Raw genomic sequence first — 12,559 nt, 5'->3', positions numbered from 1 at the left:
TAATTTTTTTGGTTTGCCATTCCTTAATGACATAGGATAGGTAGACATCTTTTCATATGTTTGTTTGCCATCTGAATATCTTCTTTGATGAAATATTTGTTTGATCTTTTGCCCATTTTTTAATTGGGTTGTTTGTTTTCTTATTGTGGAGTTTTAAGAGTTCTTTGTACAGGTTAGATACAAGTCTTTTATCACATATATGCTTTGCAAAGTTATTCTTCTTGTCTGTGGCTTATCTTTTCATTCTTTTAACAATATATTTCATGTGTGTGTGCAGTCACTTCAGTCATGTCTGACTCTTTGCGACCACATGGACCATAGCCCTCCAGGCTCCTGTGTCCATGGGATTCTCCAGGCAAGAATATGGGTTGCCATTTCCTCCTCCAGGGGATCGTCTCGACCCATGCATTTCTTACATCTCCTGCATTTGCAGGTAGGTTCTTTACCACTAACATCACTTGGGGAGCACAGTATATTTCACTTGGGGAGCACAGTGTATTTCACAGAGCTGTTTTAAATTTTAATGAAACTGAACTTGTCAAATTTTTCTTTCATGGATCATGCATTTGGTATATCTAAATAGTCATTACAAACCCAAAGTCATCTGAATTATTTCTTATGTTATCTTTCAGGAGTTTTATAGTTTTTCATTTTAAATTTAAATCTCTGATTTAACTATTTTTGAGTTGATTTTTGTAAAAGGTGTAAAGTTAGGGTCCAGATTGATTTTTTTTTTTTTTTTGCATGTGGAAGTCCAGTTGTCTTAGCACCACTTGTTGAAATGACTATCCTTTATCCATTGAATTATCTTTGCTTATTGATAAAAAATCTGTTAACTGTATCTGTGTGGGTCTATTTCTGTGCTATTACTCTGTCTCACTGACTTATTTGCCTACTGTTTTGTCAATACCACACTGTAGCACTATAGGAAGCCTTGAATTCAGGGAGTGTCAGTCATTTAATTTTGTTCTTCTCCTTCAATATTTTTTTGGCTGCTCTGTGCCTTAGCTGTTTATATATATATATATATATATATATATATATATATATATATATATATGCTTTATAACCAGTCTATTAATCTACAAAATAACAGGTTTTTGATTGAGATTGCATTAAATATATAGATTAAGTTCTGAAGAACTGACATCTTGATGCTATTGAGTCTTCCTATCCATGTACATAAATTATTTCTCCACTTATTTTTTCTTTGATTTCTTTCATTAGAATTTTGTAGTTTTCCTCATATATATCTGGCACATATTTTTTAGATTTATTCATAAGCATTTCATTTTGGGGGTGAAAATTTACATGAATGGTATTGTGTAATTTCAAATTCTCCTTGTCCCTTGCTGATGTATGTAAAGCAACTTACTTTTTTATGTTAACTTTGCATCCTTAAACCTTATTATAATCACTTATTAGTTCCAGAAGTTTTTTAAACTTATTCTTTGGGATTTTCTACATAGAAGTTTACATCATCTGTGAACAGACAGTGTTATGTCTTTCCTCCCTATCTGCAAATGGCTTATTTCCTTTTCCTATTGCATTGGCTAGGACTTCCAAGATAATATTGAAAAACAGTGGTGAGATGGTAGGTTTTGTTGATGCTTCTTCTGCATCTATTGTTATGATCATATGACTTTTATTCTTTAGCCTGTTGATGTGATAGATTATATTAACTGATTTTCAGTTTTCAGAGCTTTCATTTTTGGGTAAGTATTTTGCACCTTGATTTTGGAAGTTTATACTGACCTTTCTTCAAGCTCACTGATCCTTTCCTCAGCTGTGTCCAGTCTATTGCTGAGCCCATCAAAGGTGCTTTTCACTTGAGACATGGTGTTTTTGATTTCAGCTTTTCCTTCTCATTCTTTCTTAGTGTTTCCCTGCCTGCTTATATTGCCATTTGTTTGTGCATGTTGGCCTCTTCCTTTATTCAGTCTCTGGGCATGTTCATACATTCCAGCATCTTTGCCATATTTTGAGTCTGGTTCTGATGATAGCTCTGTTTCTTCAAGCTGTTTTGACTTTTAGTGTGCCTTGTAATTTCTTGTTGAATGTCAGACATGATAAACTGGGTAGAAGAACTGAAGTAAATAGTTCTTTTATATGAGGTTTTCTTTTCATCTGCCAGGGGCTGGGCTGTGATTGCCATTTGCTGTAGATACTGGCGTCAGAGGCTAAAGTCTCCGGTGTGTCCTTGTTCTCGTCTCCTTGTCATCTTTGGCTTTCCCTAGATGTTTCTTCTTAAGTAAGTGCTGAGACATTTAATTCTTTTCATTTTACTCTTGTTAGTACACAAGGAGCCTGTTAATATGGAGGTACAATATGTGAGGGGATGGGAAGCTTCTCGAGTTCTGTGATGAAGGCTCATCTTTTGGTGAATCTGTGCCCTGGACTGTGTCAAATGCGTTTCAGTTTCCCTCCCCAATTCAAGTGAGAAAGAAAAGATTTTCTCATTTGTTCTTGTGAAAGTGAAAGTCACTCAGTCATGTCTGACTCTTGCGACCCCATGAACTGTAGCCCGATAGCTTCCTCTGTCCACAGAATTTACCAGACAAGAATACTGGAGCGGGTTGGAGATGTGGAAATTGGTGGTTCAGGTGAAATCTCAGAGGGGGGACTTGAGCATCCAGAGCTCATTGGCTTCAAAGACTGGGTTTGGCCAGAGCCCTGAGCAGTGATTAGAAGCCAGCCACACACCCACCCTCTGCCTTCTTATCACGGGGATCTATGGCTTCCTTCATGGTGCTTGTCCTTCACTGCAGTCCTTTAACTAGAGCCCAGAATCCAGCACGGTTCCCTCAGCACTGAGGGCAGTCATGGGGGGAGGGCATGCCCTTTATTTTTTCTGAATTGCATGACTGTAGAGTGGCCTGGTTTCCACGACATATAAATAAGTAAGTAGAAGAGGTTGCACCAGGAGACAACTGTATTGGGATTTATTTGAGCTGTCTTAGCTTAACTTGGAGAAGAAAATGGCAACCCACTGCAATATTCTTTCCTGGGGAATCCCATGGACAGAGGAGCCTGGTGGGCTACAGTTCACAGGGTTGCAAAGAGTCGGACACGACTGAGCGACTTCACTCACTCACTCACTCACTAGCTTAACTAAAAGAATGTAGTAAATACTCAGAATCACATTTGTCCATAGATGGTAAACTAAGAAGTCAGTTCCTGTCAACAAAACAGAAGTTGACAGTTTAATTTATTTAATTTTCTGGTTGACTTGTGTTTGGGTAGAACTGACATCTGTTTGAAAAATGCTTTAAAAATAATGTGAAACCTTTCTCCAAAAATTTCACAACTACCAAAATGCCATATCTCTTTTTCCCAATAGAAAAGAGCTTAGCACGGCTTTCACTTCCTAAAATAAAACATCTTGCAGTTAAGTATATATTCAACTATAGCAATTAGATTTTCATATTGAGAGTCCAGAACCAAATAGATAGGAGTTGATTAACTGTTGTGAAAACCAGTTCCAGTTATTTTACCTTCAAACACATTTTTCTTTATTTTTTTTTAAATTTTATTTTATTTTTAAACTTTACAAATTGTATTAGTTTTGCCAAATATCAAAATGAATCCGCCACAGGTATACATGTGTTCCCCATCCTGAACCCTCCTCCCTCCTCCCTCCCCATACCATCCCTCTGGGCCATCCCAAGCATCCAGTATCGTGCATCGAACCTGGACTGGCAACTCGTTTCATACATGATATTATACATGTTTCAATGCCATTCTCCCAAATCTTCCCACCCTCTCCCTCTCCCACAGAGTCCATAAGACTGTTCTATACATCAGTGTCTCTTTTGCTGTCTCGTACACAGGGTTATTGTTAGCATCTTTCTAAATTCCATATATATGCGTTAGTATACTGTATTGGTGTTTTCTTTCTGGCTTACTTCACTCTGTATAATAGGCTCCAGTTTCATCCACCTCATTAGAACTGATTCAAATGTATTCTTTTTAGTGGCTGAGTAATACTCCATTGTATATATGTACCACAGCTTTCTTATCCATTCATCTGCTGATGGACATCTAGGTTGCTTCCATGTCCTGGCTATTATAAACAGTGCTGCGATGAACACTGGGGTACACGTGTCTCTTTCCCTTCTGGTTTCCTCAGTGTGTATGCCCAGCAGTGGGATTGCTGGATCATAAGGCAGTTCTATTTCCAGTTTTTTAAGGAATCTCCACACTGTTCTCCATAGTTGCTGTACTAGTTTGCATTCCCACCAACAGTGTAAGAGGGTTCCCTTTTCTCCACACCCTCTCCAGCATTTATTGCTTGTAGACTTTTGGATCGCAGCCATTCTGACTGGCGTGAAATGGTACCTCATAGTGGTTTTGATTTGCATTTCTCTGATAATGAGCGATGTTGAGCATCTTTTCATGTGTTTGTTAGCCATCTAATGTCTTCTTTGGAGAAATGTCTATTTAGTTCTTTGGCCCATTTTTTGATTGGGTCATTTATTTTTCTGGAGTTGAGCTGTAGGAGTTGCTTGTATATTTTTTAGATTAGTTGTTTGTCAGTTGCTTCATTTGCTATTATTTTCTCCCATTCTGCAGGCTGCCTTTTCACCTTGCTAATGGTTTCCTTTGATGTGCAGAAGCTTTTAAGTTTAATTAGGTCCCATTTGTTTATTTTTGCTTTTATTTCCAATATTCTGGGAGGTGGGTCATAGAAGATCCTGCTGTGATGTATGTCAGAGAGTGTTTTGCCTATGTTCTCCTCTAGGAGTTTTATAGTTTCTGGTCTTACGTTTAGATCTTTAATCCATTTTGAGTTTATTTTTGTGTATGGTGTTAGAAAGTGTTCTAGTTTCATTCTTTTACAAGTGGTTGGCCAGATTTCCCAGCACCACTTGTTAAAGAGATTGTCTTTAATCCATTGTATATTCTTGCCTCCTTTGTCAAAGATAAGGTGTCCATATGTGCGCGGATTTATCTCTGGGCTTTCTATTTTGTTCCATTGATCTATATTTCTGTCTTTGTGCCAGTACCATACTGTCTTGATAACTGTGGCTTTGTAGTAGAGCCTGAAGTCAGGTAGGTTGATTCCTCCAGTTCCATTCTTCTTTCTCAAGATTGCTTTGGCTATTCGAGGTTTTTTGTATTTCCATACAAATTGTGAAATTATTTGTTCTAGCTCTGTGAAGAATACCGTTGGTAGCTTGATAGGGATTGCATTGAATCTATAAATTGCTTTGGGTAGTATACTCATTTTCACTATATTGATTCTTCCAATCCATGAACATGGTATATTTCTCCATCTATTAGTGTCCTCTTTGATTTCTTTCACCAGTGTTTTATAGTTTTCTATGTATAGGTCTTTAGTTTCTCTAGGTAGATATATTCCTAAGTATTTTATTCTTTCTGTTGCAGTGGTGAATGGAATTATTTCCTTAATTTCTCTTTCTGTTTTCTCATTATTAGTGTATAGGAATGCAAGGGATTTCTGTGTGTTGATTTTATATCCTGCAACTTTACTATAATCATTGATTAGTTCTAGTAATTTTCTGGTGGAGTCTTTAGGGTTTTCTATGTAGAGGATCATGTCATCTGCAAATAGTGAGAGTTTTACTTCTTCTTTTCCAATTTGGATTCCTTTTATTTCTTTTTCTGCTCTGATTGCTGTGGCCAAAACTATGTTGAATAGTAATGGTGAAAGTGGGCACCCTTGTCTTGTTCCTGACTTTAGAGGGAATGCTTTCAATTTTTCACCATTGAGGATAATGTTTGCTGTAGGTTTGTCATATATAGCTTTTATTATGTTGAGGTATGTTCCTTCTATTCCTGCTTTCTGGAGAGTTTTTATCATAAATGGATGTTGAATTTTGTCAAAGGCTTTCTCTGCATCTATTGAGATAATCATATGGTTTTTATTTTTCAATTTGTTAATGTGGTGTATTACATTGATTGATTTGTGGATATTGAAGAATCCTTGCATCCCTGGGATAAAGCCCACTTGGTCATGGTGTATGATCTTTTTAATGTGTTGTTGGATTCTGATTGCTAGAATTTTGTTAAGGATTTTTGCATCTATGTTTATCAGTGATATTGGCCTGTAGTTTTCTTTTTTTGTGGGATCTTTGTCAGGTTTTGGTATTAGGGTGATGGTGGCCTCATAGAATGAGTTTGGAAGTTTACCTTCCTCTGCAGTTTTCTGGAAGAGTTTGAGTAGGATAGGTGTTAGCTCTTCTCTAAATTTTTGGTAGAATTCAGCTGTGAAGCCGTCTGGACCTGGGCTTTTGTTTGCTGAAAGATTTCTGATTACAGTTTCAATTTCCGTGCTTGTGATGGGTCTGTTAAGATTTTCTATTTCTTCCTGGTCCAGTTTTGGAAAGTTGTACTTTTCTAAGAATTTGTCCATTTCTTCCACGTTGTCCATTTTATTGGCATATAATTGTTGATAGTAGTCTCTTATGATCCTTTGTATTTCTGTGTTGTCTGTTGTGATCTCTCCATTTTCATTTCTAATTTTATTGATTTGATTTTTCTCCCTTTGTTTCTTGATGAGTCTGGCTAATGGTTTGTCAATTTTATTTATCCTTTCAAAGAACCAGCTTTTGGCTTTGTTGATTTTTGCTATGGTCTCTTTTGTTTCTTTTGCATTTATTTCTGCCCTAATTTTTAAGATTTCTTTCCTTCTACTAACCCTGGGATGCTTCATTTCTTCCTTTTCTAGTTGCTTTAGGTGTAGAGTTAGGTTATTTATTTGACTTTTTTCTTGTTTCTTGAGGTATGCCTGTATTGCTATGAACTTTCCCCTTAGGACTGCTTTTACAGTGCCCCACAGGTTTTGGGTTGTTGTGTTTTCATTTTCTTTCATTTCTATGCAAATTTTGATTCTTTTTTGATTTCTTCTGTGATTTGTTGGTTATTCAGCAGTGTGTTGTTCAGCCTCCATATGTTGGAATTTTTAATAGTTTTTCTCCTGTAATTGAGATCTAATCTTACTGCATTGTAGTCAGAAAAGATGCTTGGAATGATTTCAATTTTTTTGAATTTACCAAGGCTAGATTTATGGCCCAGGCTGTGATCTATCCTGGAGAAGGTTCCATGTGCGCCTGAGAAAAAGGTGAAATTCATTGTTTTGGGATGAGATGTCCTATAGATATCAATTAGGTCTAACTGGTCTATTGTACCGTTTAAAGTTTGTGTTTCCTTGTTAATTTTCTGTTTAGTTGATCTATCCATAGGTGTGAGTGGGGTATTAAAGTCTCCCACTATTATTGTGTTATTGTTAATTTCTCCTTTCATGCTTGCTAGCATTTGTCTTACATATGGTGCTCCCGTGTTGGGTGCATATATATTTATAATTGTTATATCTTCTTCTTGGATTGATCCTTTGATCATTATGTAGTGACCATCTTTGTCTCTTTTCACAGCCTTTGTTTTAAAGTCTATTTTATCTGATATGAGTATTGCTACTCCTGCTTTGTTTTGGTCCCTATTTGCATGGAAAATCTTTTTCCAGCCCTCCACTTTTAGTCTGTATGTGTCCCCTGTTTTGAGGTGGGTCTCTTGTAGACAACATATGTAGGGGTCTTGTTTTTGTATCCATTCAGCCAGTCTTTGTCTTTCGGTTGGGGCATTCAACCCATTTACGTTTAAGGTAATTACTGATAAGTATGATCCTGTTGCCATTTACTTTATTGTTTTGGGTTCGAATTTATACACCGTTTTTGTGTTTCCTGTCTAGAGAATATCCTTTAGTATTTGTTGGAGAGCTGGTTTGGTGGTGCAGAATTCTCTCAGCTTTTGCTTGTCTGAAAAGCTTTTGATTTCTCCTTCATACTTGAATGAGATTCTTGCTGGGTACAATAATCTGGGCTGTACGTTATTTTCTTGCATCATTTTAAGTATGTCTTGCCATTCCCTCCTGGCTTGAAGAGTTTCTATTGAAAGATCAGCTGTTATCCTTATGGGAATTCCCTTGTGCGTTATTTGTTGTTTTTCCCTTGCTGCTTTTAATATTTGTTCTTTGTGTTTGATCTTTGTTAATTTGATTAATATGTGTCTTGGGGTGTTTCGCATTGGGTTTATCCTGTTTGGGACTCTCTGGGTTTCTTGGACTTGGGTGATTATTTCCTTCCCCATTTTAGGGAAGTTTTCAACTATTATCTCCTCAAGTATTTTCTCATGGTCTTTCTTTTTGTCTTCTTCTTCTGGGACCCCTATGATTCGAATGTTGTAGCGTTTAATATTGTCCTGGAGGTCTCTGAGATTGTCTTCATTTCTTTTAATTTGTTTTTCTTTTATCCTCTCTGATTCATTTATTTCTGCCATTCTATCTTCTAATTCACTAATCCTATCTTCTGCCTCTGTTATTCTACTATTTGTTGCCTCCAGAGTGTTTTTAATTTCATTTATTGCATTATTCATTATATATTGACTCTTTTTTATTTCTTCTAGGTCCTTGTTAAACCTTTCTTGCATCTTCTCAATCCTTGTCTCCAGGCTATTTATCTGTGATTCCATTTTGATTTCAAGATTTTGGATCAATTTCACTATCATTATTCGGAATTCTTTATGAGGTAGATTCCCTATCTCTTCCTCTTTTGTTTGGTTTGGTGGGCATTTATCTGCTGGGTATTCCTCTGTCTCTTCATCTTGTTTAAATTGCTGATTTTGGGATGTCCTTTCTGTATTCTGGCAGTTTGTGGAGTTCTCTTTATTGTGGCGTTTCCTCGCTGTGTGTGGGTTTGTACAGGTGGCTTGTCAAGGTTTCCTGGTTAGGGAAGCTTGTGTCGGTGTTCTGGTGGGTGGAACTGTATTTCTTCTCTCTGGAGTGCAATGAAGTGTCCAGTAATGAGTTATGAGATGTCTATGGTTTTGGGGTGACTTTGGGCAGCCTATATCTTGAAGCTCAGGGCTGTGTTCCTTTGTTGCTGGAGAATTTGCTTGGTATGTCTTGCCCTGGAACTTGTTGGCCCTTGTGTGGTGCTTGGTTTCAGTGTCGGTATGGAGGCGTTTGATGAGCTCCTGTCAATTAACGTTCCTTGGAGTCAGTAGTTCCCTGGAGTCAGGGTTTGGATATAAGCCTCCTGCTTCCAGTTATTGGTCTTATTTTTACAGTAGTTTCAAAACTTCTCCTTCTATACAGCATCATTGATAAAACATCTAAGTTAAAGATGAAAAGTTTCTCTACCGTGAGTGTCACCCAGAGAGGTTCACAGCGTTACCTCCTTTTGAAGACGGGTTGCTTTTCTGGGTGCCTGATGTCCTCTGCCAGCATTCAGAAGTTGTTTTGTGGAATTTACTCGGCTTTTAAATGCTCTTTTGATGAATTTGTGGGGGAGAAAGTGTTCTCCCCATCCTACTCCTCCGCCATCTTGGCTCCCCCCCCCAAACAAATTTTTTAAAGGCAGTGAATATGCTAATTCACTTCGGACGACAGTGCCATCATATTCCACATATTCCACATCCATTCTGGATGCTAGTCTCCCATCTTTTTGGCCCTAATTTGAAAAGGTACAGGCATTCTCTTTCCTGACCCAGGGATGTCTCTGTGTTTGACTGTCTCATTTTTGAAGATTGATATCAGCTAATTGTAAAATTCAAGATGTTGCCTACAAATGTGGCAAAACACATTTGGGTTTGAATTAAAAAAAATTAATCTTAAATTGGGGACACAGAAAAACAGAGCTCTGATAGGGCAACATAAAGTTCTATTAACCTGGAGGACAAATGACTTGTTTGTTTTCTGCAGGCCAGCTAGATTACGGTTCTGCTATTTATCTTATTTGAATTTCTTTTTTATACAACTTAGACCTAAAAATGACCATTTGGAGATGAAAATAATGCCTCGACTCACCTCCAGCCTTTATTGTAAAATGCAGTTTGCTGGTGGAATTCTACTGCCAAGATGTGATGCACTATGGGGAGAGTTTCCTATTTTTTGCACAAATGTTATTCCAGGGATCCTGTTTTTTCAGCACAAGAGTCCTGAGTAACGGCTTCCACAAGGAAAACGCACGGCCAGCCCTGGATGATCTGAGTCATGACCCGGCAGGGAGACTGGGAAACGTGTGAGTTTGCTGCTGAATTCTCACATTTCCCACCAGGTTCCTTCTCTATGTTTTTCTGCCGTTTGTTAAAAAAAGAAAAGATGATGATGATTCAGATCAGCTGATCAATTTTCTCACCTGCAAAGTGTGAAGAATCGGCCAGAGCCCGCAGAGTGATTTTGAAGGTGACATCAGTTGATGGGGGAGCTCCAAGGGCACATCCAGCCCTGGCCTCACTGCCAACAACCTCCAGAGACACAGCTGCGGGGGTTCCCTCCCGCCTCTGTTATTCCTGAAGGCACAGAGGACCCATGTGGTCACCGAACCAGGGGCCACCGTCCTGGATAGTACCAGAGAGTGCTCTGAGTCTACTTAGCTAGCTTAGGTGAAAATGTACTCTGTACCCTCTAACAAGGAGTTGAAAGCAGCTTGCTTTGGTTTCCAAAACCAATAGGATTTGATTAAGGAAGTTGTTGAACTGAATAACATACAAGCAAGCAGAGTGTTTTCCAGGTAACTTTCAGTGTAAAATCACCTAGGTTTTGGATGCAGAAAAGACAGCTTTAACCCAAAGCTGGGGTTCAAGGATCACTCACAGCATGTTTCTGAAGAATGTAAAGACACAAAAGGGCTAAGGGGATCCTTCTGGGAGAACCGTTGTTTGAGCAGTTAACTGTAACTAACATATATAGGTGGATTTGACCTCTGAGAAGAACTTCTACCAAGGCATGACAACCAGCTTCTTTCTTCCAGAAAGCTCAGAGATGAAAGTAGGAAGTTGAGAATCTGAATAAAATGAAGGCGAATATAACAAACTAGATTTCTGATTTGGAATGTATGGCTTGAGTCAAAAGATCGGTTTGCTAGGTTCCCACACAGAATGATTCTCAAGAAAGGAAAGACACACAGGCCACTCTGGATTATTCTCTGGTACACTGGATTGAGCAGAGAGTTTTGTGACTTGCTAGTTCTCTAGCTATAACTAACGTGGATAGGTGAAAATATACTCTGAGACGACCTCTTAGTGAGGAGTTGCAAACATCTCTGTCAGTTCAGAAAACTTGAGGATTAGAGTAGGAAGTTATCATTCTCCAGAAAACCAAAGAGAGCAATGTGTTGTAAGATGCTAGTTGCCTGAGGCAGGAAATACAGCTTGAATCACAAATTTGGCTTGCAATGTTCACACACATCTAATTTCCCAATCAGAAAGTAAAGATACAAAGAGGGCACATAGGATCTCCCTGGGAGAACACTGCTTTGAGCAGAGAGTTCAGTGCATAGTTACTTTTCTCACTACAGCTCAGCTGGTGAAGTGCAAATGTGCTCTTAGATTTATTCCTCACAGGAGATGCAAGCAACTTCTCTCTTTGAGAAAACTGAAGAATCAGACCTGGAAGAGATCGATCAGAAGCAAAGCCAAGCCACCAAGAGGTTTCTTGGTAACTTACACTGTAAAATATAAGCTTTCTGAGGCAAAAAAAGAGGCTTTAGAAAGCAAGTTCTGGTTTCCGGGTTCACAGCATGATTCGGAAGAATGTAAAGACACAACCTGGGCACTTGATCCTCCTGTGAGAATACTGGTGTTGAACAGAGAGTTCTGTGACCAGAGAGTGCTCTGAGTCTACCTAGCCTGCTTAGGTGAAAATGTACTGAGTTGACACTCTAACAAGAAGTTGAAAGCAGCTTGCTTTGGTGTGCAAAACCAACAGGATTTGATTAAGGAATTGGTAGAACTGAATAAAACACAAGCAAGCAAAGTGTTTTCCAAGTAACTTCCAGTCTAAATACAACTAGGTTTTGGATTCAGGAAAGAGAGCTTTAACCCAAAGCTGGGGTTCAAGGATCACTCACAGTATGTTTCTCAAGAATGTGAAGACACAAAAGGGCTGAGTGGATCCTGGGAGAACCACTGTTTGAGCAGACAGTTAACTATAGCTAACTCTGAGAAGAACTCCTACCAAGGCGTGACAACCAGCTTCATTCTTTCAGAAAGCTCAGGGATGAAAGTAGGCAGTTGTCAATCTGAATAAAACTAAGGCGAATAAAACAAACTAGATTTCTGATTTGGAAGGTGCGGCTTGAGTCTAAAGTTTAGTTTGTTAGGTTCCCACACAGCATGATTCTCAAGAAGGGAAAGACAAACACAGGGCACTCTCAACACTTCTCTGGGTACTGGTTTGAGCAGAATCCTGTAAATTGCTAGTTCTCTAACTACAGCTAACCTGGATTGGTGAAAATGTTCTCTGAGATGACCTTCTAGTGAGGACCTGCAAACATCTCTGTTAGTTCAGAAAACTTGAGGATTAGATAGGAATTTGTCACTCTCCATAATACCAAAGTGAGCAAAGTGTGTTGCCAGATGCTAGTTACCTGAGGCAGGAAATATAACTTGAACCAAAAATTTGGTTTGCAAGGTTCCCACACATCATGTTTTTGAATCAGAATATAAAGACACAAACAGGGCACACTGGATCTTCCTGACAGAACACATGCTTTGAGCAGAGAGTTCTGTGTGTACTTTTCTCACTACAGCTCAGCTGGTG

The 12,559-nt window shown here is 38.5% G+C and overlaps 1 long non-coding RNA gene across 1 annotated transcript in view; it reads left to right on the top strand.

Annotated features, from left to right (window-relative positions):
• LOC147378945 (uncharacterized) overlaps nt 1–10,834 on the top strand; it is a 40,972-nt gene extending 30,138 nt beyond the window's left edge. The window contains exons 2-3 of the long non-coding RNA XR_015170151.1: nt 278–433; nt 9,945–10,834. This is a non-coding gene — a long non-coding RNA (uncharacterized LOC147378945). The remainder of the gene's footprint in view (nt 1–277; nt 434–9,944) is intronic.
• Nucleotides 10,835–12,559: the final 1,725 nt, after the last annotated feature.

The sequence above is a fragment of the Bos grunniens genome, chromosome 1, assembly GCF_055505025.1.
Source record: "Bos grunniens cultivar Pamir isolate PY7600 chromosome 1, Bosgru_T2T1.0, whole genome shotgun sequence".
NCBI lineage: Eukaryota > Metazoa > Chordata > Mammalia > Artiodactyla > Bovidae > Bos > Bos grunniens.
The sequence above is the reverse complement of the archived record's forward strand: the minus strand, read 5'-3'. Positions and strand labels throughout refer to the sequence as shown.